Below are 21,863 nucleotides of genomic sequence, written 5' to 3'. Positions count from 1 at the left end.
ATGTCAAACATAAACTTGCTGATGCCTCCCAGGACCCAGGGTAGATAATGAAATCAATTTATTTTAATTTAATTAAGAGAAAAGTGCGGTCCCGAACTGGGACCGCGCGAAAGCGTTCGAAACCCGACTTTAATTGTTGTCAGTAAATAAAACTAAGTGACGATTTGGGCTTCCGAAACTCTGCCGGGATCTTGGCTCTGGGAATGGAAGTGGCAAGAAGGAATGAGAAGAAAAAAAAAGAAGAAATTCCTCGCCATCGTCAACGCCGCAATTCGCGATAATGGCTAATGAGTGGTGATTTATCAGTGCCACCCTCGACCAGAATGAAGGGGGGAGGGGGGAACACACGCACCATCGAGGATCCTCGGGAATTCCGCGCTACCGAATTTCTCGATGGTCATCGATGAATGGCGACCGGACCCCGGCATAAGTTGCAATTAATTAGTGAGGCTTCGGTAATTGATGGGTTGGAAAATCTTTTGTCGTCGTGCGTCGTGCGACTGTCCAGGAGTGACACTTTGTGTCTGTCGAGGCATACGAGGACTACCGAGCGGAGTGTTTTACGTGACATTAATGTACCGTCGATAAATCACGCAGTCTTGGAAAAAAAAAAACTCACGCAGTCTCATTTGTGATCGTTTGAGAGACGAAATGCCTGCCTACTGCGATTCTTCTGCCGACCTCCCGGACAGGATGCGACTTGTTGTGCGATGCGTTCTTCCGCATTGCTATTCGCACATCACACACCGCACACACACCGGACGGACAGAGGTAGGCCATGATCGCTAATTTACGAGTTTCGAACGCTAGCTGAGATTGCGACCTCACGAAGTTCGCCGATCCGGTGGGAAAAAAACTGAGTCCCATGTGTGTTTGTGGTCCCTACTGCCAGTCGACACGGTGGCATTTATGCGATGAGGAAGATCCATGAATTATGGACCATTAGGTTGACTCTTGAAGCCCCGAAGTAGTGCCTATCCGACGGCACCTGACCGAGCGCCGAGCTGCATCGGGGAGGGTCCCAACCCAACAAACCCCATCGCCTGATGCTACTAATGGGTGCGTCCTGCATATGTTTTCTGCCGATGGTGGTACCGCGTGCCGTTAGGCAAAATTAAACCCTGAAATTAGCGAAAATAAATCTTTTCTAAGCACTAGGTGCTTCGGGGTTCGATTCTTCCCTGGTCGGCGCTTGGACGCGCATGCGGAGGGGGAATTTGTGACGGCCGGGGTCAAACTATGAACTCTTTTCTACAAAATAGTGCCAATAAAGGGGAAATGATGAGGCTTAATTGAATAGTTAGTGGTTAATTTTCGCAAATTTATTAGATTTATCGAATCGATTTGCGAAGGGAGAAAACTATCGATTTATGTTTGGGACGAGCCAAATGTCGGCTCTCCCGCAATTTTCGCTGGAAATTATCTAGCATCAGGCTTCTATTGATTCTTAATTTGATTTCTGCTTCAATCGCGGATATTTCGCATATCGCTAATCTGATCTGCCACCGCAGCTTCTGATCTAATCTTGGAAGGGACTCTAAAGAGGAAAACTTTTAATTATTCGGCCTGTCGGGCTGTCACTGTCAGGAAAATGATAATAAAATAACTCCCTTTTCCAACAGATCTAATCGCCCTAAGAGAAGTGGTTAATTGTTTGAAATTATCCCCCGCCGGTATGGATTGAACAGTAATCGAATCGCAAAACCTCAAACCGCAACCTCAAGGCAACGCCAGGGTGGTTGGGTGGAGTCCTACGCCACCGGCGGTCAGTTCGCGCTGTCATACGTGAATAAGATTTCAGCCGGATGGATGAATGGGCTGCTCGCTGGAGGCGAGAAGTTAGTCTCCTTCGCGCCATAAAATTGCACTACACGACGAAAGACAAAAGGAATGTTAATTAGCAGCCGGTGATTGCTCTCCTTTTCGCGCACTGTACAGTGTTCGACTGCAAAATCGGCTCTAATTCAACAAAGTAGGCGAGGTGAGAAGCGAAGGTGACTTTATATGGGCCATTATATTTTTAAGCTCATTAATTTACCGGACTGTTTTTTTTCAATCGAAGGTCGTCCCGCATTCGATGAGGGGCAGTAGGCTTTTGCTACGCCTGGACGGTTGCTATGCGACTGATAGTGGCTAGTTTTTCGCCAACCGAAGCTTTTATGTTCTGATCCTAGGTCCGGATGACGATGAAAATTTGACGACCTTCAGGTTGTTAATTTATTCTTTTCAGTTTTAGCGATCAGTTATTGTTAATTAGTCGAACATACGTGAAGTTAATATGTTTTTTTTGCCGATTTTATCAAGGTGAGTCGGGCAGATTAGTTTTGATGCAGGACTACGTCAATGTTTTCTATGAACGCGGATACGGGAAATGAAAGCATACTAAAAGTGTTCCGGTTTTGAACATCTACAGCATCGATTCAAGTAGTTCGGACAAGTGGACTCCGTTGTTGATTTAATTCATGCCTTGTTTGCCTCACTCAAGAGGCAATCATGTTCATCGAATTCTATTGATTCTTCATATTCTTGATAGCTGCCATCGACATTGTTAAACTTCGATGAACCACCGAATCATTCACCCAATCGAAGCTGAATTGTGTTTTGTTGTTCTTACAACATAATTAATACTAGATAAAGGGAAACAAATGCAAGATGAAGGTATGAAATGATCAGTTTGACTCGTAATTTAATTGGGGTTAGTTTTACAGTTCTCAATACTCACTGAAGAAATATTTCATGACAATATCGACTACAAGGCGTTGTTTTTTTGTAATTTAGTTAAACTTAATAAAACGCTATTTAGCATGATTTATAGGATTTATAGAAGTACCAAGAGCGCAGGACTTTGTTCACCTCGAGCACCCAGCAGACACAGCGCTAGGGTGCTTGTTTTTGTTCGCTGTATTTGCTGACATCACCAGACAAGCTAGACAATCCTGCGATCCTGCTACTTCTATGTAAGCGTGAATTTTTGAAACTGCTACATGAGACATACTTCATGATTGGATTTTCAATAATACTTTTATGTTCATTGTTAATTTCCATCCATCTACGAAAAAATGAGGCACTATTTTGCGCCGATATTTTTTTAGGAATATTACATTCGATTGCCCATTACTACCATGACGTAATTTTAAAAATTGACTGTCACTCACCAAGTGAGTATAGATTGAACTGACAAAAACGTCTTTCAGTGAAACTCATACTCAATAAAGGGGCAGATAGGGTCTAACACTTTTGAAAAATCATTCCTTTATTTTTTCTTTGTATTTTCTTTTGGTAAAACATATCAAGAATATTCTGTGAAATTTTTAAGCCTATCGGAGCCAAACTCTGGAAGTTATTTGCCTTTATCTTTGCTCAAGAGTTCTGCTTCGATTGATTTGAAAATTTAATAAAACATGTTTTATTATCACTATTTTTACCTGGAGCTGTTAGCGGAATATATTCAATAGTTGCACTATTTATGTACCATTTAATTCCACTATTTCAATGTCACGTTATTACACCTTCATAACGTCACTACACTTTAATGAAGCATAACAAACGTTACAATACAGATACGCGTATTTCGGAATGTTATTTACATCCTTCTTCAGTGTATCAAAGCTGTTGAAGGAATTTTTCAAAATTGTACCAAAATTGGCTCAAAATATTTTTGCTAAAAAAATTGTTGCGAAAATGATCAAAAGTATGTTTCTCAAAACAGTTGTTAAAATCTGTAGCAAAAATGTTTCACAGGAGTCTCAAAATTGTTTCGAAATTAACTAAAAAATGGTCTTGAAAATGTGTTAGAATTACGTATAAATGGCTTCACAATTGTTTCTAGATTGTCAAAATTGATTGAAAAGTTATCTTAAAACACTTTTAAAAATGATGCAAAACCAGCGACATATTTTCTCATGACAACTTTTAACAAAACTGTGTCCAAATGTTTCAAAGTTGTATAAAATTACCTGAAAATTAACGCAAAAATATATCCAAACGTTCTTCTGTGAACATATTATTTTTTTAATGTCTCAAACTAACAAATATTCATTTAGGGGTTAGCCAAATTTTGTGCTAGGGCACATAACCGTTTTTATTATGTTCACGTTTCGTCTTTGACTCATCAGTCCAGAGCAGTTCAAATTGAACTGCTTAGTGCTAAACTCGGCAGTTCAATTTGAACCGCTAAGCAGACGTAAAGTTTCTGCTACTTACGGAACACTTTTTGTTCTGCAACGGAGTGCATTGTCTTTTCTGACGTGCCGAACGAAAACGTGTTTTCGACTATTTCTGGCCGATGCAGGTTTGGTCATTTAGGCCGAGTTTAGCACTAAGCAGTTCAACTTGAACTGCTCTGCACTGATGAGTCAAAGACGAAACGTAAACATAATAACAAATATTGCTGAAACAATTTCAAAGTAGTTGTTTCAGACTGTTAGATAGTTGTTTTAAAACAGTATCAAAAATGTCTCAAAATTGTTTCAATTTTGTTTTACAACTCTTTCAAAATTATCAAAGAATTCTATCATATTGTTGAGTAGTTATTTACAAAATTGATCTAGAATCAATGTCATGAAACTGTTTTGAAATTGTTTCATATGTAAATGTCAAAGCAAAAATGTTACGCAATTATCTAAAACTTTTCTAAATGTATCCCAAATTGATCAAGAAATGTTTCAAACAAGCATTGAAAGATCGAACACAATTCTTCAAAGCTGTTTAACATTGTTTCGAAACAGTTTCAAGATTATCTCAGAATTCTTTCAATTTTTTTCTGAAAATCGTTTCAAGACTGAAAAATTGTTAAGTTTAGTCCTTAACACACTTTATACGTTATACTTTTTGGAATAATTGATACAAACCCGTTTAAAAATTTTCTTGGAATTGTCTTGGAAATATGTCAATAAAACTACAATTTTTATTATAAAATTCACAAAATAATTGCTGTCAAATATTATTGCTACAGCATTCAAACAGTGCACTACAATTTTAAAACAATTGGTAAAAGTTTTACAAAAACTATCGAGAGAAAAATTTCGGCCTGATTTGTAGGATTTTCGAAGCGTGATGGGTAAGTTGGTGCCTTTCACACAACCCTTCTGGGGTCGAATCCCAACCACGCACATTGGGTCAGAAAATTTTTCTGGACCGAAGAGTCCAACGACCTTAAGATTAAAACCTCTATAATCGAAATAAAAAAATTAGAGGGTTGTATTCAAGACACGACCGGGCACAATAACATTAAAAATGGAACGTTTCAAGGGTCGAGAAGCATTCTGCTTACTTAAATGACCCTTGTCACGTCTCACTTTTCCGCACTTTATTCTTCTCATCCTTGCTCTTCCTTGAGTACTATGGCTCTATAATTTCATATTCTTTCTCTTCTTATAATCTCTAGTTAGTTTGATATTGTTAAAAACCGAAAAATGTAAAAATTTATTTTTATCGTGATAACAAAAAAGTTCATTTCAGTATCACTCGTGAAAAAATCAGTTCAAGTGATTTTCTAAAAAAAGTTCAGTGACTGAAAAAATCACTTCCAAAATTCTCTTTCATGAAACAAGTAGCCACAAAACTCATAACCTCAAAATTCATAAGTGATTTCTTGTGTAAGCGAGATTTGATGACGAATTTTCTCCCACAGAAATATCGCTATCGCAGAAATATTATCGAAAGGAAGAGTCTCCGAAGACATGTCGATGTTGAATTTCCACTACGCTTCAGTTCGACACCTAAGTGATTCGTGCAAGATTTGATTAGGGGCTGTCCATAAAAGACGTCACGCCGCAAGGGGGAGGGGGGTGTTTCATAAAACGTGACCTTTTGTGACATGGGGAAGGGGGGGGGAGGTTTTTGGAATGTGACGTCCAATATTTTCAATGAGCGCATTTTTGAAATACCTAATTATATTACTGCTTTGCCCTATTTCCTGAAAAAATCTCAACAATAAACGCTTACATTCTATAGGAAAACGTGTATTTGTTGATGTAAAAGGTTTTTCTTGTAAATTCGGAAATGAGTGATGCAGAAAAGGAGTAAATCAGCGAAATTAATAAATTTTGCCTAATATGAGTAAAAAAGAAAAAGATGCCTTCAAACAGTTTAACTTAAGATGTGCACTGACAATATTTTCAGTTATTTGATTTTCTAGCAATGATAATAGAATTTCTCTTATCTGATTCTGATGCAGTTTATTCAATTATACTTAATTTGAAAAAGGGCGGAAGATCAATGATTTGAGACGTAGAACATGTCATGTCTTATCTTGATCATATGTGATTTTACTCCACCAACATAAAAGCTTATCGAATCATCCAATGATTGAACTTTCACTGATCAACTAATAATGAAAAGATTCTCCGGCAGTGATCTCGTTTTGATGAGGTTTTGGTCTTTATTTTCTCAGCTCTGTAAGCTACACTAAGGAAATATTATTCTTTACCTAAAACAATAATATATCTGTGTAGCCCTAGGAGGAATAAAACAGATGATTTAAATGTTTCATCAATTCCAACCAAATACTTTTGTTAATTTATATAATTGATATTAATAAAATAATTCCGATGATTTTGTAGATTTATGGATATTTTTTAATCTAATGACAGCATGTAATAAATCGATTTTTCCCTCATATTTGTATGGTTTGTCATACATATTGAGAATTTATTGAGATGAATTTTATTTATTTTGAATTCGTGACACGTGACATAGGGGGGATGGGGGGTCTTTGCTTCTGTGACAATTTGTGACAAAGGGGGGATGGGGAGTCAAAAATCGTTAAAAAAGCGTGACGTCTTTTATGGACAGCCTCTTATTATATTTTCAGCAATAATACCATATCTACGGAAAAAATTTGCAACTTAGAAATAATGACTGCAATATTTTCGATGCGCGTCAATATGAACAACAGTATTTTTCCACATTACAAATAGTAATTATAGCAACGAAAGGCTGTTTTAAATCCAGCTAACTGACTACGCTGCACTATTTAGAATAAACCCAATAAAATGCTATTTGGCATGAATTTGATTTATAGAAGTAACAAAAGCTTAGCATTGTCAGCATATCTGAAACACTCAAACACTGTACCTGCGCCTGGCGCGTTTGAATTGGCGAAGCAATAACCTGCGCTCCTGTTACTTCTGCGTACGATATTCAAGTTAAATTGGGTAATTTTTTTAATCAGCAGCATAACATGCTCTGTGATTGATTTTTTAATAATCATTATTACTATTAATAATCACAGTACTTGCTGCTTTTGTTGATGATGTTACTTTACCACCACGGTATTGCTGAGTAAATCTCGATTACATCACCACTATTGATCCACTTATCAAACACTCTACGCGTACTGAACATTTTCAGAAAGGTTCAGTTTTCGTTCATCGACGAATTTATTCATCATGTTTTCATGCTATGAAAATTCAATTCCCAAAAATCTTCTATTCGAGATATCATATCATATCAGATATATTCAATGTGCATACTTTTTTCTTAAATATCATCGAGCAGAATGTTCGCTGGTGAACTTATCACAAATGATTTTTTGCCGTGTGAAATCAGTTTCAGTGAGAATTGCGTTTGCAAAAAATCAATACTGAACTTTTCTGCAGTGAGTTTTCTGCTAGATGATATTTTTTGTCTGAAAATCACTTGCGAAAAATTTCAGTCGCGAATTTTGAAATTTCGATTTTTTTCCAACTTTGCTCACAATACTAGGATATAATCTTAGAAATATTCTTATGATGCTATTATTTAAAATTTTGAAACGAAAGAAGTTTTTAAAAAATTTAACCAATTTGGAAGCTTTCAGAATTATTTCAAAATTATCTCCGACTCGTCTCAAAATGTTGCAGAATTGTTTCATAACGGTCATAATTAAATCTAAAATTTTAAATTTTAATATTAAAAATGTTTCAAATACGTAAGAAATATCAAATATCTTAGCTACAAAACTGTTGAAAGAATTTTTCAAAATTGTCTCATCTTTTCCTTCCTTCCTAAACTATTCTCTTTCAACATTTCTTCAAAATTGATCGAAATAGTGGTTAAAAACTGTGGCAAAAATGTCTCAACATTGTTTCAAAATTGTCTCAGAATGAAATTCGTTTCCAAATAGTCAAAATTGATTGAAAAGTTGTCTTAAATCGTTTACAAAACTATCAATATGTCTTTTTATGAAAGAAGAAATAAACTGTGGCCAAACGTTTCAAGTTATTGCTAAAATGTATCACAACGTTTCTAACATTCTGTAAAAATAACACTATTATTAAAAGGTTGAAGCCTGGCATAAATAAATGACCTAAGTTAAACAAATTTATTTTAAATGTCTCAAAGTAGTAAAAATCGTCGAAATAATTTTCAAGGTGGGTATTTCAGACCTAATAGATATTTGTTTCTAAGCAGTTTCAACAATGCCCGCAAAAAAATTGGTTCAAATTTATTTTAAAATTCTCTCAGAATTGTTAAGTAGTTACACCGAGGTCTTTGTTTACGCGGTTTTTTAAACGATGTTGCACATGGCTTTTTTAACCCTCCGTCTTACAGATATTTTCATACCCTCGGTCTGATTGATGGGTCTGGCCAGAGCCCTATCCATTTACGTGTATTTTTACGCATTTCGGTGTAAATTAGAAGTGTATTCAGGTTCATTGCTATACAAACCAGGTATATTTCGTTTCTTACATTTCTTACTTGTCATGGCATATGATTTTCTGAAATCTTGTAAAAGTAAAAATACTACACGAAAGAATGGGAAAAATAAAACCAATAGTGTTTTGAGCGTTTTGCCTTTCTCATATAGGAAGGTTATGTAATCACTGTGAAAACCGACTTTTGAACCGAGGTCCGGAGGGCCGTGTGTCACATACCAATCGACTCAGTTCGTCGAGTACGCAAAATGTCTGTATGTGTTTGTATGTAACGTTTTTTTGCACTAACTTTTCTCGGAGATGGCTGAACCGATTTTCACAAACTTCGATTCAAATGAAAGCTCTTTAGGTCTCATATTAAATTCCTGAATTTCATTTTGATCTGACTTTCGGTTCCGGAGTTATGGGGTGAAATGTGCATAAAAATGAAAATATGTTTTCTAACTTTGCTGGTAGATGGCGCGACCAATTTTCACAAACTTAGGTTCAAATGAAAGGTCCTGTGGTCCAATACGTAATTAATGAATATAGGGTAAAGTGTGTTGAAAATCACTGAAAAGGGCGAAAACCGTAAAAAAATATATAAATCGACTTAAAATCTTCTCCAATTGATAGTTTTTATCAGTAGACGGTCAAACAAACCGATTTCGGTTATTCGTTCAAGAATCGAAGAAAATTATTTTAAAGAATACCACAGTATTATATATGATAGTATGATTGATATGAGAACAGCATCATTACACCACTAGGTGGATTAAAACAGGGTTTTTTTTTTAAATTACACATGATCTGGACGTTTCATGCGTTTCTGAGACATTTGGTTAAAAAAATGTTTTTCTTCTGTTTGTGGTTTTTCTCTACGATGATTTCCAAAGATACGTGACCTCAAATTTTCTGAATTGCAGACGATTTTTCCAATTTTTTTTTTTGGAATTACACTATATCTCAACGTTTCATGCATTTCTAAAACATTTGGCATAAAAAAAATCAATTTCGGACATCTCAAAATTTATCCAAATCCCAGTCGATTTTTTTTAAAAACATTTTTTCTAGGATTACTCCAGACCTGGACGTTTCATGCATTTCTAAGTTATTTGGCATCAAGAAAAATCCTTAGTTTTGCGGGTTTTTTAGGCGGATTTCCGAGGCTACGCAGATTTTTTTACGCGAATTTCCGAAGTTGTGAGGTTTTTGACTTTCTCATATAGAAAGGCTATGCAATCACTGTGAAAAACGACGGTTCAACCAAGGGCCGGAATGTCATATATCATTCGACTCAGCTCGACGAACTAAGCAAATGTCTGTGGTGAAAACGGCGGTTTTCACATACTAATGAAAGATCTCATAGTTTTTGAAATGAACTAATGAAAGATCTCACATTCAAATGAAAGATCTCATAGTTTTTTAAAAATTTGTAGAACATTTTATTAGGATCCGACTACCGGTTCTGGAAGTGAAGCGTTATAAGTGGAAAATTACCAATTTCATAAGTATTTTTCACGAACGATGGTCAAAACCAGGTACAAATCCCATAAAACTATCTGATAATATTTTTTCTAATTGGCAGAGATTGTTAGTATGCGGGCATAAAAACTTAATTCGGCTTTACTGGTCCCCCCTTTTCCTATTCCGGAAGCCCCGAAAATGGTGAATAAAAACTCCAAAATAGAATTCACTTCGATTTCTCTGCGATGCTTGAACCGATTTTCACACATCTTGATTTGAATTAAAGCTCATATTATCTTCAAAGCTACTGTGAAATTTCATCCGGATCCGACCTCCGGTTACGCAGCTACAGGGCGATGAGTGTCAAAGTTTTCAAATCGCCATATAGAATGACAATATGTACAACACCGGTACTTGGAGGTACGGTGGAAGAAGAAAACACAAAACGAAAGATGCGTGCTTTATTCCATTTCGTACACGCTATAAAAAACGAAACGGTTACGGATGTCTGCTACTAGTGTGTGGTATTGGTAAAAGACGGTGCTGCGGTTGATACGAAATTTAGTTATTTTATGATAAGTGCAACCGAGAGAATAAAAGAATGTAAAGCCGGGGTAAAATATATTATATGAAAGAATGTCAATGAATTGAAGTTTTTTGAAAATACTGCTTTGTATTATGCTGCTGATTCAAGCTGTTTAGTTTGACTTACATATGCAGAAGTAACAGAAACGCTAGATTTCCTTTAATTGGTTCAATCGAAATAGAGCATGAGATAGTGAATCTAGGTTAAACTAGGCTCAAAACTGATTCAATTTTAGGTCATATTTGTTGCTGGCAAACGAACTAACTTCTGCTATTCCGGTCATCTGAATTCGGTTTCGGATGAATTGGAAATGGTGATTAAAAACTGCAAAAGGGTCTCCTTCACTTTTCTGCAAGACTGCCAAATCGATTTACAAACTTATAGGTTCAAAGGAGTCGTCTTACAGTTTCTTAAGGAATTCTTAAATTTGTTGTGGATACTACTTTCGGTTCCGGAACTACATGGTAAACAGGATTTGTAGAGTTTGTTAGATTAAGTTTGAATAAACCTTCCTATTTATGTTCAATGAACAGTTGTTTTTGCCTATTTCACAGTAATATATGATGTTATGAGTAATATGAGAAAGACATTATTACACCACTAGGTGGATTAAAACAGGTTTTTGAACATTGTCTCAAAATGGTCTAATCGGGTAGAAATTTAAAAGTACTTCAGTGAAGCTCGATTTTACATTGCTGTCTGTCATAAATTCTGTTTGATCTGTTCGTTTCCACTGCTTTAGATATTGTAGCATTACGTCTGCGAAATTCATAGACTTTTTTTTCCTGGCCACATAACTAATTAGGTAATTCGTTCTGCTGCAAGTTTCCTCCCGTTCCAGAGACACGACAAACACCTGCAACTTCGAGCATCGTGTGCTGAACAACAATAAATTATGACAACCCAGCCCTCGAAAGACAAATCAGCATAAATAAACGGTGCGATTTAAGCCCCACACCTAATTGGGACTCGTTCCGATCGAACCGAAAACCGACGACGGAGTCGTTCGATTCCTGTGACAGGCCGTAGTGTGCCTGCCAAATCAGCATAAATTATGGCGCACCGGCAAACGTTTTCCATGTCGCATTGGGTAATGACGGTAGCAAATTTAGAAAAAATAAAAATGAAAACGAAAATGTTAGCGTAAATGAGAGTGCTCCGTGCTGTTTATTTTTTCTTCAGATGACATAATTTAAGCCCTTCGCCAACGAAAAACGATATTTCGTATAAAGTTATTAAACATTGAGTGGAGTTTCGAATTTATTGCCGCACGCTTCGCTCGTAATGAGCGAGAGAACGATGGGGAGGGGGAAACGTTGGCATGGCGCCGCCCAATGACCAATCTAAAACCTCAGTGCGGTATTCAGTAGCTGCCGGGGTTTCCAACAAACACTGGAGGAACGTGTAAAACACATCGCAGTAGGTCACGCGCCCAGGTCCATACTCCATACGGCCTGGGACCCCGGTGACACTGCCAGAGAGAGAGGGAGAGAGAGAGAGTCGCCCCAATTACCGCACCGGTTGTGGTTGACATTGTTGGAGTGTCATTTTTATCTGGTTGAGCTTATCATTCATACACAGGTTGGCCAACTGGCAAAAGGCTAAACACGCGTGTGTCGAGTCCCGAACCTAACCTCCCAGGTTTCCTTGTGAACGGAACACTTGTGACCGTGTTTGCGCTCGATTCTTCTGGCCAGTATCGTGTCATGTCAATACCTAAAGGGAACAACGGAATAGGGTCGCCGGCGTTTGAAGGGTCGTGGAATAAATAATTCACGGATCGCCTTAGCGACCGGGTTGTTGCCAATGGCGTGTTTACATTGTCGATTCGATTGTCAGTCACCTACTGTGTTAGCTTTTCCCATGAGCCGCTGCTACTCACAAAAAGTGAAATAAATCTATGCATGAAAATGCAATGGCTGATATCGCAAATTCCAATCAGTAGTATAAATTCGTCACTTTTCCCAGCTGAAAACCGATGATCGGAGAGTGCAGAAAGGTCAGGAGGATTGCCGGCCTGGAGAAGTGCATTCAGTGCAGCACAGTAGCGAGGTGCAGTTACGCGTTGGCAAACGGTTGACTGGTGCTGCACTTGACATTTATGCAGGCAGGGAATAGAAGCAACCGACTTCGAAGAAGAGAACGACGATTAAACGATATCAAGTACCTTGTACCGTGAAAACAAAACAGTCGCTTTGTTGTGTTTTTTTTCTCTCTTCTGACATTTCAGTCAGTTTTTAATGTCACAGTGTCAAGTTCATCGCAAAAGCGAAATCTCGAACAACCTGAGCACAGAAAGGATTAGTAAGTTTCCGAGCATCATAAAAGTAGTTTTCTTTTAAATCCATCCATCCATCCGCAATTCCAGCCTAGCTCGCTAGTTGGAATAGATTGACATATTCTTTGTAGCGCTAAATCGAACTTGTCAGTGATCGTGGCTTTTATGAACCGGATCGAATAAATCACTCTCAGGCAGACACCTTCCTTCGTCTATCTCGAATTATGACCGATAAGCAAATGAATTCAATAAAACCCATAATAATAAGTCGCTTAAATAATGTTTACCCCCCCGCCCCACCATCGTAGCTGTCAACATTGATCGCACAATGGTCAACCCGGTGAAGTCGCGCTCAGCAAACCCACGCCTGGATGATGGAAGGAATGAATGAATGAATGGATCACAATCAGTCCAGTTCGGTTTGCCGCCACCGCCGCCGAAGCCGTTGGTAAATCCGTGATCGATCTATTACCGATGCATAATGAAATTCATATCCCAGACCAACGCCAGGGGGGGGGGGGCGATCGCCTACCGACCGTCGCACGTCGAAAGGGGTTGAAGTCTCACGATTTTCGCTTCGACTATGTCAAACTGCAGTAATTCACTCCGAAATTGTAGAAATTGTACTGCGAATTGACAGTTTCTGTTTCTTAGGATTTGATACGGGTCAATTTCGAGTTTGAACGAGAACTGCGGAATCGTGCCATTCCGGAATGCATTTTCGATATCGAGATGTAGATAAATTTAGATGTTTTTTAGAAATTGAGTAATCGAATTTGAAAGATAGATCCAGGAATTGTTACCTTGAATGAACTGGCATTTTTTTACTTAAACCGTTGAGAAACTCGAGAATGCGGTCGCTTGATCTAGTATAATTATAATAGAAGAAAAGGCGGGTGGACAATGTCGGAGACATTACCGGATGGCGTCCAGTTACAGGTTCCAGGATTTGAACCGTAGGAATGATAAGTTCAGATCTTAAATTCAGTTCTAGGTTCATGATATAGAGCTTTTAGACACTAGGCTAGTTGAATGCTAAAGCCAAAATCATCTGAATCTAGGCCTGGAACTATGGAACTAAATTCGTCTGTCTGTGGAAATAAATTCTTTTATTAAAGTTGCGGCATGCGAATGCTTGTTGCAGGTTATAATGAATCTTTTCTAAACCTTTTTTTAAAACTATCCCGCAACTAGCTTCTATGCCGTGTTCATTTTAATGGTGTCTTACCATCCTTGCCTCCATAGCTTCATAAGTCGTCCTTTCGTTCAATTATTGAAATCGCTTATAAACTGGTCGGTTGTGTAATGTCCATGCCGCAGCTTCTCTCCCCCACTACCTGTGCTGGTTCTTTTGGTGCGTGTACCTGTTTTTTTCTTTCTAAAAATAGACTCAAATCTGGGTTTTAATATTTTTTCCAATAATAACAGTAACCCATGAGGTAACTTAGATTCTAATTCCGTGCTGAACGTGTTGTTTTCCAAAAAAAAAAAATTGTTTGTTATGTTTAGCTCACCCACGTGCTACTTTTTGGTGTTATGTTATTGTCGTATCTGTATTTTATTGACATTTTGATTTGAGTGCGTAATTTGCACTTAAGAAATCCTCAATTTATTCATATAGTATGCATCTCTTTTTTTTTTTCATTCCAGGGTCGCGATCCCCTTGTCCACACACACTTGATCCTTCATACTAAGATCAATGCATAAATGCATACATTAGATAGAAATTATGTGCTGGCCAGCGTCATTTTGATAGTCGTCCGCTTGTGTCTTATCTTTTCTTGTCGTATCCATCATATCTAATCACTATTTTCTTTTTAGTTCGAAGTATTTTTTGTTTTAGTATATTTTTAGTGTTAGTTTTATGTTATTTAATGATAAACCATCTTATTTCACCATAGAAATTCTCCCTATTTATAACATTATTTCCGTATTACTTGCCATTATGTTTACCTCTCTTGTGTAATGTACTCTTTTTTTTCTAAACGCATTGTAACTTTTTTCCAGTTCATTTTAATTTGTAGCATTATAGCTTCCTCCCAAAAACACATTTTGCTCACATCTATAATCTTCCTCTTGAATTTAACTTTTTTTTCTTATGACCAGCACGGTATTGCTGTATATGCCATGATTCCCATGTTTATAATATATTTGAATTTTCTTGATTGGTTGACTCATCTAGGATCATTGGAATCCCATATTTTCCCATAATTTATTTCCACTTTGTATGTTATATGTTTGAGTTTCTTTAAGTATACTCTCTCTTTTTTCTTCCTCATATGTTTTCCCCCCATTATATATCTTCTTTGACAATGTTGCTTTATTGTCCCTCTTTATTTTATTTATTTATTTATTTATATATTTTAATCAACAGACAAACTAAAGTCCTAATGATTATTTCTAAGAATATTCAAAAAATTCGCTTTTATTCTGCTACGAGGAAAATGGAAATCGAATCCCATCGATACGCCATTGAAGGTTCGCTGCAATCCAATAACGGCACCGTTGATTCCGTAGTTAGTACGACGTAGAGGCATTCTGAGGAGGTTGTTGTTGCGAAGAGCTCTAGAACGAACGTTGATGTTGATTTCACTAAGTAGTGCAGGGCAATCAATATTGTTCGTCAACATATCGGCAATCAGCATTGCACGGAACAGATCTCGGCGTACTTGTAGAGTATCGAGTCCGATGAGCATCGCACGGCTTTCATAACTAGGCAGCTGGTGAGGGTTATTCCAGGGCAAACGACGAAGAGCGAAACGAACGAATCTGCGCTGTATTGATTCAAGTCTTAAAGCTCCATTATGAAAGTGAGGGTTCCATACTGACGAACAATATTCGAGTGTTGACCGTACAAGCGAGCAGTAGAGAGATTTCAAACAATATATATCTGTGAATTGCTTGGCGGTTCTCATGACAAATCCTAGACAACGAGAAGCTTTTGCCACGATGTACGAAATATGCTGCTTGTAATTCAATTGTTCGTCGAGAAGAACGCCAAGATCTTTGACACAATTGACTCTATCAATCACTGATCCTCGAAGACAATAATTGAAACGAATTGGTGTTTTTTTTCGTGTGAAGGTGATAATCGAGCATTTGCTGATATTTAGCGTCATTTTATTAATTTCACACCACTCGGAGAATATTTCAAGCTCACTTTGAAGGAGACAGGCATCTTCAAGAGTCTTGATAATTTGGAATAACTTTAGGTCGTCCGCGAAAGATAATCGTGAACCTTTCAATGAAAAGTTCACGTCGTTGAAATACAGTAGAAATATCAGTGGTCCGAGATGACTGCCTTGTGGAATACCAGAAAAAGCAAAAAACTCCTTGGAAACATTTTCATTGATCTTAACCGCCAGCCGTCGATTGCAAAGATACGATTGAATCCACCGAAGAATGTTGGAACCGAAGCCCAGTCTGTCCAATTTGGCAATAGTGATAGCGTGATTAATTTTATCAAAAGCAGCAGAGAGATCCGTGTAGACAACGTCCGTTTGATGACCTTTAGACATAGCATCCGTTATAAACGTCGTGAAAGTTAGTAAGTTAGTGGCCGTTGAGCGTTTCGGCATGAACCCGTGTTGAGTTTCAACGATGTATTGCTTGCAGTGATTAAAAATAGGTTCCAAAACGATAAGCTCAAACAATTTAGGAATGGCGCTAAGAGCGGTGATACCACGGTAATTGTCGACGTTCTTCTTGTCTCCTTTTTTGTGCACAGGAAACATATAAGCAGATTTCCAGATATCAGGAAATACTCCAGTCATGAGTGACAGTCGGAACAGAAGACATAGAGGTACTATAATACCACTAGAGCATCGCTTCAAAATAACTGCCGGGATACCGTCGGGTCCAGCAGAGTATGAAGACTTCATTTTTGCGATTGCTGTTTTTACGGAACTTGCGCTTATGTTCATTGAATTCATTGACTGTCCCAAAACGGGAACGTTAAGTGCCGCCTGGGTGATTTGGGAAGGTGCTAAGATTTCTCTAGAAAATATCTCAGAGAATTTTTTCATGAACATTTCGCAAATTTCCTGCATGCTAGAACTTGTCTGTTCATTGTAAAACATAGATGAAGGAAGATCTGACTCCTTCCTTTGTTCGTTAACGTGCTTCCAGAATGATTTTGGATTAGACTTTAATCTCCTCTGTACACTGCGTAAATAGTTGGCATAGCAACGTTCAGCTGTCTTTTTGTAAACTTTGTTGATTTCTACGTAGTTTCGCCGGAGCAACAAACCTCCGTTCTTAGAATATTTCTTTAGTGCTGTCCTTTTTAAACTTTTCAGTCGTCGTAGTTCTACGGTTTGCCACGGTACTTGTTCGGGTGGCTTACTAATTTGTTTAGGGACATATTGGTCAATAGCATACATCAGAACGTTGGAAAATGTTTGAGCTGCAAGATTAACATCGCCATTGTCAAGAATTTCACTCCAGTCAATACTTGTAAGAAATGCAATAATACTATTGTGGTCAGCTCTTTTAAAATTATATCTGACGATGTGAGATATCTTGCAATTGTTCAACGATCGATTCCATTCAAGCTCAATGTGCAGAGGAGGATGATGCCTAACGGACTTCACCAGAGGAGAGGGTGCTGCGCTGATTTTAGGTGCACAGTCCGAGTTGCTTGAAAAACATAGATCGAGGATTCTATTGTGCTCATTTTTAACGTGATTTACTTGACGCAGTAAATTAAAACTGTACCGGTCAAGCAAGTTGATAATACCAGTGTGAAACGAGGAATGCATTGGATCTGCAAACAGAAAACCATCGGAAGCTGTGAGCCATTTCAGGCTTGGAAAGTTGAAATCACCGACGATAAGTATTTCATCTGCCGGATGCATATGGGCAGCAATGACATCTTCTAATGACTGAATATGCGAGTCAATCAATGATAAATCACGAGTCCGATTCGGTGGAATTTCATCAGTTTATTATCATCAGTTTCACATTGTTTTTCTTTCTTCGTTTGGTGTCCATTTGTTTTCATTGTGTTCGTTTCATTGCATAAGTAAAATTTTATTTCTTATTGACCCCTCTTATTACCCTCTTAACTGTTTTAATATCCTTCTGCTCGCATTCGTGTTTTTTTTTCTCGTGTTCGAATTGATCCATTTCGACTTTCATTTTACATATTTCGCTTGACTAAATTTGCATTCGGATTTCTTGATGCTCCATATCTCATTTGATCAGGCATATTTCTGGTCCTGATATTATGATCATATCTTCGAAATATTTTTCTGTTACTGTATGTCATGCAGTTTACCCATAGTTTATTCGAATTGTTTTTGAAATGATTATTATAAAAATTGGTATCTTCGATTAAGCACCCGTTGTTGCGAATATATTCGTTGCGTAAGCTTCGGTTGTGAGAATTTTCGATTTGTCTCTCTGGATAACATTTATATTAATTGTTTTTCCAGAGTTTTGGCTTATCAATTGCATGGTAGGATAGCAGCCGATTTTCAATACTTGATAATAAATAGCTGAACTCCGCCTCCTCTTTTAGGAATCTTATTAATTCATGAAACTTAAGCTGCCTATGATTTTTGGCTAAATGTTTTAAGCTTTCATTCGATAATCCTGCTATGAAATGAATCGTTAATCCTCTTTCGGTTTCTGAACGGCGATCGTCGAGCATAACTAAGTGCTCGCAAATTCTTATCTCATGTCACCCTTGTATCTATGATGACATTTCATGCATATATTTTATTGAGGTAGGACTGATCGATAGAACGATGGCCGCGGAACACGATTTGCTCTGCATACGAAATGGATCATCGGAATTCAATTGAGCTAACCCGATCATGAGGGAAGAGCAAACCAATATCATAACTATAGTTTATTTAGTTATCATTGCTTATTTAGCTATCATAATGGATTGTGAAAAGTTGCAAGAATTGCTGGAAATAGTAAAGTAATGAATAAATTTACAATGATAGCTCGTTTTGTTATTATTTTCGTATTCAGACCGTGAGAAATGTATGAATGTATTACAGTGCCGCTGTCAGTATTTTCTGTCATTTTTAGTATATTTTAGTGATAAGTTCATAATACCTTATGATAAAAAAAGAACCGGAATTTTATTAAAAACGTAATTAATCCACCTGGCAGGAAGATGATACCTTTTTTTATCAATCCGCATGTGGTTTTTGCATTGATATTCTTATGTGTTTTAGTTCTCATGACATATTTTAATCATCGTCGTTTTAAACGGAAAATTGAGGTTTTAATCACTCATTACCCTGTATTGCCAAAACTGCAAATCGTATCGAATTTTAATCTAAGTGGGTTTACGTTTGCAAAGTTTTCACGGCGATAACCAAATATCGCGCGTGTTCAGGCCGTTTCGTTACATTCTGTGGCCGTTTCCAAGAGCTGGCGATCGAGATACGTGGTCAATTGCGTACCGATTTGCTGAATCCAAAGTAGAGGATAATCCCGGATCTACACGGCTTCTAGCGTTGCAGAAGCTCTTGTCGAGAAAAATCGGAAGTCTTCCGTCCAGCCGAACCACACTCCGCACCACACTAATGGGGAAAAGGAACTTATATACTAACTTACTAACTAATACAGAGAGCGAATCGATTCAATTGAAGATTACATCGATTTTTGTCGGAATTTGCTTATAATATTATGTGACATTACATCTAATGGTTCTATATTTGTGAGTCTGTGTAACTCATTTGTACTAAACCAGGGAGGACGCTTCAAAATCATTCTCAGAATTTTATTCTGAATCCTTTGAAGCGTTTCCTTCCTGGTGGAACAACAGCTTGACCAAATTGGTACCGCATAAAGCATGGCTGGTCTGAAAATTTGTTTATAAATTAACAATTTGTTTTTTAGACAGAGCTTAGAATTTCTGTTTATAAGAGGATATAAACATTTAATATATTTATTACACTTTGCCTGGATTCCTTCAATGTGATCCTTGAAAGTGAGTTTTTTGTCATACGTTAAACCTAAGTATTTAGCTTGATCAGACCATGTCAATTCCAAGCCATTCAATTTGAGAATGTGATTATTGTTTGGTTTAAGAAAAGAAGCTCTTGGCTTGTGAGGAAAGATAATTAATTGCGTTTTTGCTGCATTTGGTTTAATTTTCCATTTTGACAGATAATCACTGAAAATATTTAAACTTCTTTGTAGGCGACTGCAGATCACTCTTAGATTTCTACCTGTGGCTAACAGACTTGTGTCGTCACATAATAGCGATTTCTGACAACCAACGGGTAGATTTGGAAGATCAGAAGTGAAAATATTATACAAGATTGGAGCTACGCTCGAACCCTGCGGAACACCGGCTCGTACGGGTTTTCAGATTCAGATTTACAATTCTGATAGCTAACCTGAAGAGTACGATCAGTTAAATAATTTTGAATCATTTTGATCAAATAAATAGGAAACTGGAAATCTGACATTTTTGCTATTAAACCTTTGCGCCAAACACTGTCGAATGCTTTTTCTATGTCTAGAAGAGCAACTCCAGTGGATAACCCAGAAGATTTATTTGCTTTTATCATGTTCGTTACTCTGACAAGTTGATGAGTAGTTGAATGTTCATGACGAAATACAATTTGCTCTGGTAAAATAAATTGAATTCTCATTTATATGAGTCATCATTCTCAACAAGATAATTTTTTCAAAAAGTTTACTGATAGAAGAAAGTAAGCTAGTTGGTCGATAACTTGATGTTTCTGCTGGGTTTTTATCAGGTTTGAGGATAGGAATTACTTTAGCGTTTTACCATCTTTTTGGGAAGTAAGCTAATGAAAAACACTTGTTGAAAATTTTAACCAGGAGTCTCAAGGCAACATCGGGAAGATTTTTAATAAGAATATTAAAAATTCCATCATTACCAGGAGCCTTCATGTTTTTAAGTTTTCTAATAATTGATTTAATTTCATCAAAATTCGTCTCAATAATGTCATCTTGTGATAACACTTGGGTTGAAATATGATCATATTTCAGTGAGACTTCATTTTCAATAGGACTCATAACGTTCAAATTAAAATTGTGGACACTCTCGAACTGCTGAGCTAGTTTTTGAGCTTTTTCACCATTTGTAAGAAGTATTTGATTTCCTTCCTTGAGAGCAGGAATTGGTTTCTGAGGTTTCTTAAGAACCTTGGAAAGTTTCCAGAAAGGTTTAGAATATGGGTTAATTTGTTCAACTTCTTTAGCGAAATTTTCATTTCGCAAAAGAGTAAATCTATGTTTAATTTCTTTTTGTAAATCCTTAACTATGTTTTTCATAGCAGGATCACGATAACGTTGATATTGTCGTCGACGAACATTCTTCAACCGAATGAGCAGTTGAAGATTGTCATCGATGATAGGAGAATTTAATTTAGTTTGAGCTTTGGGAACTGAAAGATTTCTAGCTTCGATAATATAATGATTCAAATTATCAATTGCTGTGTCGATGTCCGTAGAATTTTCTAAAATAGTTTCATGATCCACATGATTTTCAATGTGAGATCTGTAATCCAACCAATTAGCTCTATGATAGTTGAAAATAGAACTAATTGGATTAATTATAGCTTCGTTGGAAAGTCTGAATGTTACAGGAAGATGATCTGAGTCAAAGTCAGCATGTGTAATCGGTTCACTACAAATGTGACTTTGATCTGTTAGAACCAGATCAATTGTAGACGGGTTTTTCACGGAAGAGAAACAAGTAGGATTACGGGGATGAAGAACAGTGAAGTAACCAGCTGAGAGTTGATTATGAAGTATTTTACCATTACTGTTATTTTGCCTACAATTCCACTGGACATGCTTAGCATTTAAGTCCCCTATTACGAAAAATTTCGGTCGATATCTTGTGAGTTTTGCAAATCGCCTTTAAAGAAATTTAATTGTTCGCCGGTGCATTGGAATGGCAAATATGCTCCAG

The sequence above is a fragment of the Malaya genurostris genome, chromosome 2 (genome assembly GCF_030247185.1).
Source record: "Malaya genurostris strain Urasoe2022 chromosome 2, Malgen_1.1, whole genome shotgun sequence".
NCBI lineage: Eukaryota > Metazoa > Arthropoda > Insecta > Diptera > Culicidae > Malaya > Malaya genurostris.
Note: the sequence above shows the minus strand (reverse complement) of the source record.